The 12,298-nt window shown below is 41.6% G+C and overlaps 1 long non-coding RNA gene across 7 annotated transcripts in view; it reads right to left on the bottom strand.

Annotated features, from left to right (window-relative positions):
• Positions 1-4,040: 4,040 nt before the first annotated feature.
• Positions 4,041-12,298, bottom strand: part of LOC143274520 (uncharacterized) — a 331,539-nt gene continuing 323,281 nt past the window's right edge. For 6 of the 7 annotated variants that reach the window (XR_013053147.1, XR_013053150.1, XR_013053151.1 and 3 more), the window contains one exon: positions 4,041-4,179. This is a non-coding gene — a long non-coding RNA (uncharacterized LOC143274520). Of the gene's footprint in view, positions 4,199-12,298 lie in introns of all 7 variants that reach the window. The other variant, XR_013053152.1, reaches the window with a different exon arrangement.

The raw sequence follows: 12,298 nt of genomic DNA, 5'->3' as shown, positions 1-12,298 counted from the left end.
TAGCTAGCCAGAGGAGGGATAGGCAAGGCTGGTAGGCAGAGAGAAAAGGGGAGCTGGTCAGCCAGCCAGGGGACAGACAAACAGACATGGAGAAAGCAGGAAAGCAGGATGAACGGTACATAGATGAAGTAATAGATTAATAGAAATGAGCTAATTTAAATTTAAAAAGCTGGTTAGAAACAAGGCTAAGCTATGGCCAAGCATTCATATTTAATAATAAATCTCCGTGTTATTATTTTGAGGCTGGTGTTCCAAGAAAGCCTGCTACACACTACAACTAGGGCTTTGGTCAAGTTCTTTCACTTAGCAAAATGGAGACCATAGCTCAGTAAGACATAAAGAGCCTGTAGAGGACAGAAACAACCTGTGTACGACTGTTGGTCCCCCTTTTGTATTGCTCTAGTCCACAGACAAATCTCATAGCCAAGTCTAGGGGTCAGCCGTTGTTGCCCTTTTGGTTATCTAGTAAGCTCCTGTTGGCAGGCTTACAAGCTAAGTTTTGCTGCAGTAACAATACAAAGCCAGCTGATATGCATCTTTTACATCCCAAACTGAGAATCTGCCTAAATACTCTTTAATGTTTCTCTCTACTCTATCCAGTGGGTTATTGAAGAAGCTGAAGGTGGGCCATGGATGGCCATTCAGTCCAATCAGAGTCCTTCTCTGGGGTTTAGACATCTGGAACGTAGAGGTCCCATTGGCATTACAGTCTATTAAGATGCAGAGTTTGGCTAGTGTCTGTGTCCCTTTCCACAGAGAAGACCCTAGACTGGGCAGAGAGCTTTCAATGAAAGCCATTGAGGGACGGCACTGATTGGGAGAACTGAAGACTTTAAATTAGATGAAAGCCCAGATGTGTCATAGTTTGGCTTTCCACGAGTCACCCAGGGTCTCCAATTTTCTGAAACGCAGTGTATCACTTGCAACCAACAGCCAGAACTCAGGTAATAAATTGTCATCTCTCCATTTTAAATTATTTTGAAATAATTTTAATTACTGCCAACTCACTTTTATTTCACATCATTTCTGCTCTGATTTTGTCCATTTATAAAATGTGAGAAATGACTTTTTATAAAAAATCTTTTTTAAAGCATGTGTAATGATCTTGTTCAGAGCCTGGCACATGAAGATTCTCAACCGTGGTCCTGCAGTCTTTCTCCCTCCATTAAGCACCAGGCTAAGTGAGTGATCTCCATCTTCCTGGTGCCTCTTCGAAGCAAACAGTCTCCACCTCCTTCCTCATCACAGTGTGTGCATTTGAGATAACCGAGTTTAGGGGGATTATTTGAAGTTACATGTTGGGTGGGAGATAGTTTGGAATCTGGAGGAGGCCCCTTTAAAGCAATTTCTCTCATTCAATAAGTACAAAGAGAACTAATAAAATTGAACTTGGACATGGCTCCTATACCACCTAACAAACTGTAGGACACATTCAAACCATCCCACTGACACACTGGAATATTTGGGTACTAAGGAAGTTTTGTTAACCAGTAAACTTGACCACCATAAATTTCCATTCTTTCTGTGGTGGTTTGAAAGAAAAAGGCCCCCAAAGGGAGTGTCACAATTAGGGATAAGGCCTTGTTGGAGTAGGCATGGCCTTGTTGGAGGAAGTGTCACTGGGGAAGGGTGGGCTTTAAGGTTTCATATATGCTCAGGATAATGCCCAGTATCTCAGACCACTTCCTGTTGCCTACCTATCAAGATATAGCATTCTCAGCTCCAGTACCTTGTCTGCCTGTACGCCACCATGTTGCGCCATGATAATGGACTAAACTTCTGAAACTGTAAGCCAGCCCCAATTAAATGTTTTCCTTTATCCAGGGTTGCTGTGGTCATGCTGTCTCTTTACAGCAATATAAAACCTAACTAAGACAGATGTTGGTACCAGGGACTGGGGCATAGCTGTGAAAGGACTCACCATGCTTTTGTGTGGAGGAATTTGGACTTTGGAAGTTTGGGTTAGGAAAGCAGTGGAATATTTTAAGTGCTGCTTAATGGGCTATACCAATAGGAGCATGGAACACAGTGGTGCTAAGAGTGATTTGAACTGTGGGAGGGATGATGGCTCAAGAGGTTTCAGAGGAGAATTTTAGTATGTTGCCTAGAAATCATTCTTGTGATATTTTGGTGAAGAATGTGGCTGCTTTTTGTCCTTGTTTGAGAAGTTTGCCTGGGGCTAGAGTGAAGGGTTTTGTATTAATTCCATTGGCAGAGGAAATCTCAAAACAGCCTAGTTTAGTGATTGCTAGTGTTAACTCTAATAAAGATATATAAAGAAAAGGAGCAAGCTAAGCAAGGAAAAATATTTGAGGAAAAAAAGAGCACCAGGAAGTAGAATGGAGCTAAATTCTGTGTTCAAGGAGATAAACAGATTAAGAAATGGAATAAAGGGAGTGGTGACCTCAGGGCAAGATCTCACCAAGTTAAATTTCCAATTTGTGAAAAGTAATTAAACAAAAGTTTAGAGCTGAGTGTGGTGGTGCATGCCTTTAATCCCAGCATTTAGAAGGCAGAGGCTGGTGGATCTCTGAATATGAGGCCATCGTGGTCTACAGATCCAGTTCCAGGACGGTCAAGCTTAGTCAGTTACAGAAAACATGGAAAACAGAAAGCTGGTAAAAATGTAATTGAATGAGGGGGCCCGTGTTCCAGCCACAGAAAGCAACAGAAATTGGCAGCTTCAGCCATGTGGTTCTGGAGTTAAGATTACAAGACAAGGGCTATGGAGTTTGCCCCCAAGACTAAGGAAAGCCACTGACACCAGCATGTGTCAGGGTGTCCTGAATGGAGGTCTAGAGAGGCCATTAAGTGAAGCTGTGAAGTTGAAGCTTGGATTGCCTCGGAGACCTCAGGATGTTGGAGATGCCACAGCCATGGGATACCTGCTGAGGAGAGCTGACAGGGAGTGGAACCAGTCCAAGAGAAAGATGTGTGTTGCAGTCAACAAAGCTGAAAGGAGTTGGAGATCTAAAGAGAGCTTTGACATCAGACATGGAGATGCAGAGTTTGGAGTTTGCCCAGCTGGTGTCCAGGCTTGCTTTGGTCCAGCTTTTGGTCCAGTCACTATGTCCCTTCCCTACATTTAGAATGGGAATGTATATCCTGTACATTATATGTTGGAAGTATGCGATCAGCTCTTTGATTCTGATTTTACAGGGGATTATGGCTAAGAGACTGCATGAATCTCAGAAGAGTCTTGTTTGGTAGAAATGTGGCAGGTACATAGATGGTAAGTGAGTGAACTTCCTTGTGGGCCCTTAGGGCTCAGGTAAATTTGAGAAGATGAGGGGGCAGAGACTTTTTGGAGAGGTTGTCTGAGAAGAAGGCAAAGTAGCAGGAGAGGCTTCCCAAGCACAGAGAGGCATGAAAGAGCATTCTACAGCATCCTGACTGGATCTTTGTGCATTTGTCAAATATCAGGGACTGAGGCTAAGAGAAGTCAAACCTGAAGGTCTGGGGAGGAAACATAATTTGATCCTTTTGTCTGGGAGCTCCGGACTCTCATGACTCCCCACTCAACTCTCATAGTGCAATGTGCATAGTGCTTTACTCAAGCCATTTGGGTCTTCATCCCTCGGTGGAGCAGCAGATGAATCACTTAAAACACAAATTTCCCCTCTCTTTCTTCACTCCAGCTTCTCCCACCTCTTCTCCCTCAACTCCCTCTATGACCACCCCCCATTCTTAAACTGATAGCCTCTTTTTCTTTTATTATCATGGTTACATACATCTAGTTGTATATGTGTGTATGTGTATGCACAATTATATATAAATACAAGCTGATGAGTCCATTTTTGTTGGTAGTATGTATATGATTTCAAGGCTGAACACTTTGCATTGAACAACCAATTAGAGTTCTCATTCCTAGGAGAGGCTGATTTTCCCTTTCCCAGAAATCATTAGTTCTTTGTCTAGGGGTGGGACTTCAAGCACATTTGTCCCTTCCATATTAACATGCCCACTGATATCACCTTACTCAGGTCCTTCCTATACATCATTTCTAGGAGAGAATGTATCAAGGCAGACTTCCTGGTATGCTGTCTCTTACATTCTTTTTGTCCCTTCTTCCATTTTATTCCTTGAGACATAGATGTAGGAGCTGCGATGTAGAAGTATTCTTTGTGGCTGGAGTCCCCATGATCTGTTGATCTCTGCCTTGTGTCCAGTTGTGGTTTTCTAAAAGTAAAAAGTCAAACTAAAAAACATGAATATTAATTAATATGTCTTGTATATAAATCTTCATAATAAAATTTTGTGTAATATCTAAAAGGAAGAAGCAACACAAATACTAATCAATAGACAAATGGATAATACATTACCATGGGAAAACATCACACACACACACACACACACACACACACACACACACACACACACAAAATGAGTATTAAAACAATTACTATGGTTTTTAACAGGTAAAATATTTGTATGATTCTATTTATGCAAAATTATAGAATATACAAAGACAGTTATTGGGAAAACAAGGCATTGGAGATGGGAAGGGCCGGAACAGGATAAAGTGCGTATAAATAAGCACTGAAGCACTGAAGAAATTTTTAAGCTGATGCATGCTTGTTACCATGGGTGTCTGGATTCTTTCATGAATACACACATGTTAAAAATTTCAAATTGTAAACTTTAAGCATTTTTGTATGACAATTATATCTCAATAAAACCACTTATAAAAGAAAAAGTTTTGACTTTCATTTTCCTTGCTCTTTTATATGGCTCTGTCCCTGACTGGATGGTATTAGTGATGCTGGTGATGATAGTGGTGAAGAAGAAGATGATGATGATGGTGAATGACTGTGAAAATTGCAATAAGAAAATAAGAATATACGTTGCCTTACTATACAGCGGATGTTCCCCTCAATCCTTAAAGGAATAACTATGCTTACTTTTTGGAGGGTTCTCAAAACAAGACTGCTTACTATCCCTGATTTTCTGAAGAATAAACTGATACTAAGAAGCACTAATTAGACGACTGAAATTACATAGTTTAGTCATGATAAAGATTTTGGAACAGAAATATCAGCCTATTTTGGATTCCAGTCTTCACTCTTGGTCTTACTCATCTCAGCTCCCCTTGGAGAACAAAGCAAGGATCTCAGTACCCTGAGTCACCATGGCAACTAGCCCTCATCAATCTCCTCACAAGGTGGGGAGATGCAAATTCAAACAGAGGCTTCCCCTGGAACATCTGTGGGCGAGCATGAGGACCAGTGTGTTTGAGCTTTGTGTCCTCAGGTAAGCAGGGTAACCCGCTCTTGGGACTGGAGCTGGGAAGCTGGCCAGGCTCCCAGATAGGTGAGGTGATGAAGAAGCCAGCTGAGCTCCCAGATAGGTGAGGTGATGGGGAAGCTGGCTGGATAGGTGAGGTGATGGTGCTTTTAGAGGGTCTTCAGGTCACTTTGAAAATTAACAGAATCTGAGTTTATAAATGAGAAGAATAGAAATCAAGAGGAAAAGCATGTGGGAGTTCTGGGTAAGGGACTTAAGAACATCACAGCAATGGCTTTTAGGCTGACACCATCCTGTCGCACTGCTACTGTCTGCTCCTTGGCCAGGTTGTCTCTGTCTGAAGACCATCAGGTACAAAAAGCATGTAGATTTGCCTATCAATTTCCTTCTACGTAAACCCTCCATCTCGAGGTACCCTTACTTTTATCTGTTGACATTCCATATCTAGGGTGAGTACATATTTGTTTATGTCTCCCTAGAAACAGTGTTACACAACAGACTTCAAGGAGTCAGAGGCACAGCAAACCACTCAACAATATTTAGTGTCCAACACTGAACCTGAACCATAGTGGAAAGCTTGTTAATAACCCATTGACTGATTGCACCTAAACAAAGCAGGATTTGGTTGGGGTGAAATTCTTTCTTTCCTTACTTTTGACAACTCAGTGTAGTGTTTTGACTTCTGTAGGAGATGACAGTTGAGATATTGACATGCAGTACTACGTTATGTGAATATAAAGAAAGAACATTTCAGTCAGAAGTCCTAGAGGATTCTGAGGTAAGAGAGACAGCGGAGTTCTCTGTGGTTAAAGAAAAATGGAGAGTGGACAGAAGAAGGGGCATTGAGCTGAACAAAAGGCGAAGATCCAGCTCCTGCAGGAAGGGGTGGAATTACGTTTTATTCAATGTGAGGTAAAGGCCCTAGAAAACATTAAGGGGAAATGACAAATACGTCATTTGCTCTGTGTTTTTAGTGTCTGGTTCTTACAGGTGCTCAGATGATGCTTCAGAAATGGGAGTCATCATAATTTATGGGAGGATAAGCCACTGCTCTGTGCCATCCCCTAGATCAAAGCCATTGCACAAGTCTGAGTCACAAAAGATGAAAATCTTGAGACATCAAATTTGTACAATGACTCAATTCTGATCAAGTAACTTCAAAATACAACAAAAGGCAAAGGCATTGGGCAGGCAGACTCTAGGAGGGATTTCCATGAAGAATTACTCTTGTCTACTGGAGGCAGAACAGCAAGATGATAATGGGGAAGGGAATAGATTTTTCATGACTTTCAATATCTGAGACACATGCAGCTCTGGTATGTAGGAGGTAAGTTCTGATGAGATCACAGCTTCTGCATTGACTGACCCCCACATACTACCTTTCTTATTATAGTCCTGTGGAGGCTCTGGTGGCCAGAGTTGTTACACAGTTACACACACACACACACACACACACACACACACACACACACACACACACACACACAGAGTAGAGGATGCAAATAGAGTGAATTCTACAGGTTTATTGCTACCTAGAGAGCAGCATGTAAGCACTAGGGAGACAGGAAAGGGGATGGGTGTGCGGCTCAGTGGCAGAATGCATGCTTAGCATGAAGGAGGCCCCGGGTTTAAGCCCCAGCACCTCAAATAAAATAAGAGAGGGGAGCAGAGAAGGAAGCTTGTGATCTCTAGGTTATGTTTAATGAAGTGCTTCTGACCACAGAACTAGGCAGCATTAAAAACCAATGAAAAGAGGGATGGAGAGATGGTTCAGCAGTTAAGAACAGTGGCTGCTCTTTCAGAGGACCTGGGTTTGATTCCCAGCACCCATATGTAGCTCAAGGGAATAAGGCACAGGGTGATAGAGCATGGCACCTGGGGCCCCACACAGCCTCTGTGTGCACATATAGGCATACACACTTGTACACACGTCTACATATACCATATAAAGTCTCTCTCTCTGTCTCTCTATCTCTCTCTCTGTCTCTGTCTCTCTCTCTCTCTCTCTCTCTCTCTCTCTCTCTCTCACACACACACACACAATTTTTAGTATACCTAAGATGTCTTTTAGCAAATACAAATTGCATAAACCTTTCTTCATTTTGGAGAAAATGAAGAGGAATAAACAACAATAATAATAATAATAAACAATGGCCTATAGTAAACAATTTCTAAGCATGAGTGAAATGGAATTTTGAAAGTGCTACATTTTAAAAACATATCAAAAGTGCCTACAGTTTTTACAAGCATTACTAGAAAGAGAAGATATGTCTAAAATTCATCTGGTATGCTACTAACTGTGGTGATATTTTGTTTGTGCTCTAACAAATAAAGCTTGCCTGGAGATCAGATTGCAGAGCTAGCCACTAGTTAACCATAGAGGCCAGGTAGTGGTGGCACACACCTTTGATCCCAGCAGTTGGGATCTCATGCCTTTGCTCCCAGTAGTTGGGAGGCACACACCTTTAATCCCAGCACTAAGGAGGAAGAAACAGGAAGTGATAAGGCTGGGCAGAGAGAAGAATAGAAGGCGGGAGGAGACAGGTGCTCAGCCCCTTTTGAGGCTGAGGAGTTGGTGAATTAAGAGGTGGTTATGGTGTGTTCCTTTGTTTCTCTGATCTTTCAGCATTTACCCCAATATCTGATGCCAGGTTTTTATTATTAAGACCAAGTAGGATTTGTGCTACAACTAACAAAGCATGAACTTCTCGGGAAGTAGTTAAATAAAGTGAGGTACAATGCCTATGATAGAATATTATGCAATCATATTCAGACATTTGTTTTCAAAAACTAAATCCTGACATAGAGAAGTTTTTACAGTAGGGTGCTATGTTTTAAGAATGGGATTTAACAGTCATGCACCCTGCAGACTTGTATATTGCAGAATCTCAGTCTGTGTGTGAACGTTCATAGCAGCCTCATTCTTAAGATAAAAAACCCTGGAAATAGCTCCCACTTCCTTCAGTGGGTAAATAGCCATGTACACTCGACTCCAAATGTGTGCTGACACAGAAAATATCCTGCATGGACCTCAGGGTCATTATCCTTAGCAAAGAAAGTCAACCTCACAAAGTTACTGACTGTCTGAATCCCATATGTGCTAAGCTTTGTAAAATGGCATTGACAAATTACAATATTTATATAAATTTATATACTTATAGGGGTATAGAGTGATGTCATGATTTTGAATACAATGTTGGATACCTAAGTCAAGCTAATAATGTATCTATCACCTCGAACATTTAAACCAGGTTTGAAATTAGAATATTTGAAAATTGCTTAGTGATTTTTTAAATGTACTCTATTTCACCACATTTTGCAATGGTTCTAAAAGAAATCAAATTATTTTCTCTATCCAACCAATGCCTTTTCCAATCTAACTATTAAATGACAAAAACCTCACAGAAAAAAAACAAGTGAGTGGTCACCAGTGCTTAAGGACAGGGTTAAGGTGTGACTATGGAGAAACAGATTGAGATGTCCTGAATGGTGCTGTCATGGTTCTGTTTGTGGTGCTTCTATGAACACATATATTGGATTGCATGGATTGCATAGCTCTGGGCACACGCCAATGAAGACACATGAAATAATGGTGAGAAAGCAGCCTTTGCCAACATCTGTAGCTAGAGTTTTCCTGCCTTGCCCACAGTCAGGACAAATCTTTGTCACCCGCCAGTCCCACAGCCGCTCAGACCCAACCAAGTAAACACAGAGACTTATATTGCATATAAACTGTATGGCCGTGGCAGGCTTCTTGCTAACTGTTCTTATAGCTTAAATTAATCCATTTCCATAAATCTATACCTTGCCACGTGGCTGGTGGCTTACCGGCGTCTTCACATGCTGCTGGTCATGGCGGCAGCTGGCAGTGTCTCTCTGACTCAGCCTTCTGCTTCCCAGAATTCTCCTTTCTCCTTGTCCCACCTACTTCCTGCCTGGCCACTGGCCAATCAGTGTTTTATTTATTGACCAATCAGAGCAACAGATTTGACATACAGACCGTCCCACAGCACTTCCCCTTTCTTTTTTTTTTTAAAAGGAAGGTTTTAACTTTTACACATCTCCAAAGTCAGCTTGGTATATTTGGGAATTTGGGCGTAGCTTCTCTTACTACTTCCTGCTGGAGGGGGGCGCTGTATCTTATGGGGACACAAAGAAAATTTTAGGATCATGGAGTAGTCCATGAGACTGTATCATCTGAGCCAGTTGCCTTGAAATGATTCTGGATGTTGGATCATCTGGGCCTTGGTGTCATCGGAGACCTTTCAGGTGGTCTTGGCTGGTCAAACCTGATGTATCTTAATCTGGAACAAATCCATAGCCTCTGGCTTTCTGTAGAAACAAAAGCAGAGCCTCCTTTCCAAAGCAACATATCCTTACATCCAAATTTTGAAGTTAAGGTACCTTTAAAATACACATTTTGGCATAACTCAACAGCTTTTGCAATCAAATGTTTCTCTTCAGTTATGAATATCAAAGAGAACATAATCCAGATTCTCTGTGTGGTGGCCATCTTTATGTGGCTTATTTTTTATATTGTCTTGAGCCTATTGCTTTAAACTGCAGCCTTTTAAGCCTGAAACGGCTCTGTGGCTGCTGGCTCCACCCCCTTCAGCTTCCCAACATGGCGGTGGTACATTTTCCACCAGCTCTGGGAGCCATCGTGGGTCTATGCTTTTATCCAAGCAGTGTGTAGCCCAGAAACCTCTTTTTTTGTTTTGTACTAGCAAAGGCTAAATCTATCACGCAGCTTAATGTGCCACTTGCAGAGGCCTCATTCCCGCCATACTGCAGATCGAGCGCACACGCCAGGAACCCGCCAGTAACTCAAACCGGCAGCTGCTGCTCATTTGAGAGAGACAATTAGGAAGCTGTTTTTAGTTCCGTTTTAGAATCTTTTCTCAGGTTTTAGGTAGAAACTCTTGCCCCACGTTGGGCGCCATTTGTAGCTAGAGTTTTCCTGCCTTGCCCACAGTCAGGACAAATCTTTGTCACCCGCCAGTCCCACAGCCGCTCAGACCCAACCAAGTAAACACAGAGACTTATATTGCATATAAACTGTATGGCCGTGGCAGGCTTCTTGCTAACTGTTCTTATAGCTTAAATTAATCCATTTCCATAAATCTATACCTTGCCACGTGGCTGGTGGCTTACCGGCGTCTTCACATGCTGCTGGTCATGGCGGCAGCTGGCAGTGTCTCTCTGACTCAGCCTTCTGCTTCCCAGAATTCTCCTTTCTCCTTGTCCCACCTACTTCCTGCCTGGCCACTGGCCAATCAGTGTTTTATTTATTGACCAATCAGAGCAACAGATTTGACATACAGACCGTCCCACAGCAAACATCAACTTCCTTAGTTTGATATTATGCTGAAGTTACAGAAATTGGTAGCATGGAGAAGCTGAGGTAGTGTGTACAAGCACGTTCTCCTATTTCAAGATTTTAAAAAAAGATTTGTTCATTTTTATCTTATGAGTGTTTGCCTGCCTGTGTGAGTGGTACCACATATATGCCTAGTGTCTGTGAGAAGAGAATCTCCTGCAGCTGGACCTGTGAAGATTGTGAGCTACCATGTGGGTGCTGGAAATGAACCATGGACCTCTGCAAGAGCAGCAAGTGCTCTTAACCACTGAGCAACCTCTCTGGCCATGATTAATGTCTTTAGTAGAATATAGTTCATTGATTTCATACATTTCTAATGTACCTTGCTCACACCCCTTCATTACCCTCTCTGGTCCCCTACTTCACTCCTGCTGGTCTCCTCTTTCCTCAGCTAGTTCATCGTCTGCACTCACGCCTTTCTTCTGTGAGCCAATGAGTGTGACAGGGTTACTTATAACAACTTCCGGAGAGTACATAATGATATAAAAAGAAGAAAAAAGTAAAACCCAATTTTGTTTCAAAAACACAAATTCTGACTAAAATAAAATACTTTATTATATTAACAATGACATTTTGTTAATAATATAATTGTCATTTTATATTCTTCTGTGTTCTTTATTTCCTAAGTTTTCTGCACTAAATGCATACTGTTTTTAAATTCTGAGAGGTATTTATGAATATGATTGAAAAAACAACTGATGAATGAAATTAATAGTTGAGGATAAAAGAATATAATAAAAACATTAGATAGGATAAGATAGTCGAGCCATAAAATGAAAGGGATCGAGCAGAGATAAGGAAGGAAAGAAAGGGAAATGCATAGACGTAGAAATATGTGTAAAAACAAATCAAATCACGTATTAAGAACAGGGAAGACTATATTATGGACACTGAACCAGTGATGTATGGGAGAAACACACTCAGATGTTGCCCAGAACACAGAATCGAAGAACAAAGACAGGAAATAATAAGAAATGGAAGAAAAGATGTGGAGTACCAAATATAGAGATTCCACATACCACCAACTGGTGTTTCCAGAAAGCAACCCTAAAAAAATGGGACAAAAGCAATCATCAGAGAGCGACAAAATGTCACAGTCCCTCCCAGGTTTCCGGATGGCCTGAATCTGAGCAGATACATCAGTGCCACTTGTTAGACAAAGGTTCCCACAGCTTTAGAATTCCAAAGATAAATTCAAAATTTTCCGTGTGTATTCCGGTGTAAAGTAGAACAAAGGGAAACACCTGCTCTACTTTGCCTGGAAAGAATAAAACAGCACACTGGCCTCAAGCTTTCCCACTCTAACAGCCAGTTTGGAAGAAGACAGTCGACAACTCCACAGTGACCACCAAATTTTCAAGTCGCTGTTTAGGAAGGAGCAGTAATTTTTATAAATTCAACACTCATTGTTAACAAAAACCAAGTGCAACTAGAATAAAATAAACCTGCCTGATCACTATTTGCAACCATCCACAGCTAGTGGCCACATTGTAGACAGAGATGCAATGTTTCGTGTTACTTGTTGGCACTATAGATGGTCTCATCAGGCTGGTGGATCACAGGAATAGAGGGATAAGGAAAACTCACTTTACTTGTCCAAGGTGAAATGGTCTATTCGGAAAAGAAATAAGCCGGAAAAGAAACGGAAATGTGTAGAACATTCTGCAGGTGGTG

Source organism: Peromyscus maniculatus, chromosome 8 (assembly GCF_049852395.1).
Source record: "Peromyscus maniculatus bairdii isolate BWxNUB_F1_BW_parent chromosome 8, HU_Pman_BW_mat_3.1, whole genome shotgun sequence".
Classification (NCBI taxonomy): Eukaryota; Metazoa; Chordata; class Mammalia; order Rodentia; family Cricetidae; genus Peromyscus; species Peromyscus maniculatus.
The sequence above is the reverse complement of the archived record's forward strand: the minus strand, read 5'-3'. Positions and strand labels throughout refer to the sequence as shown.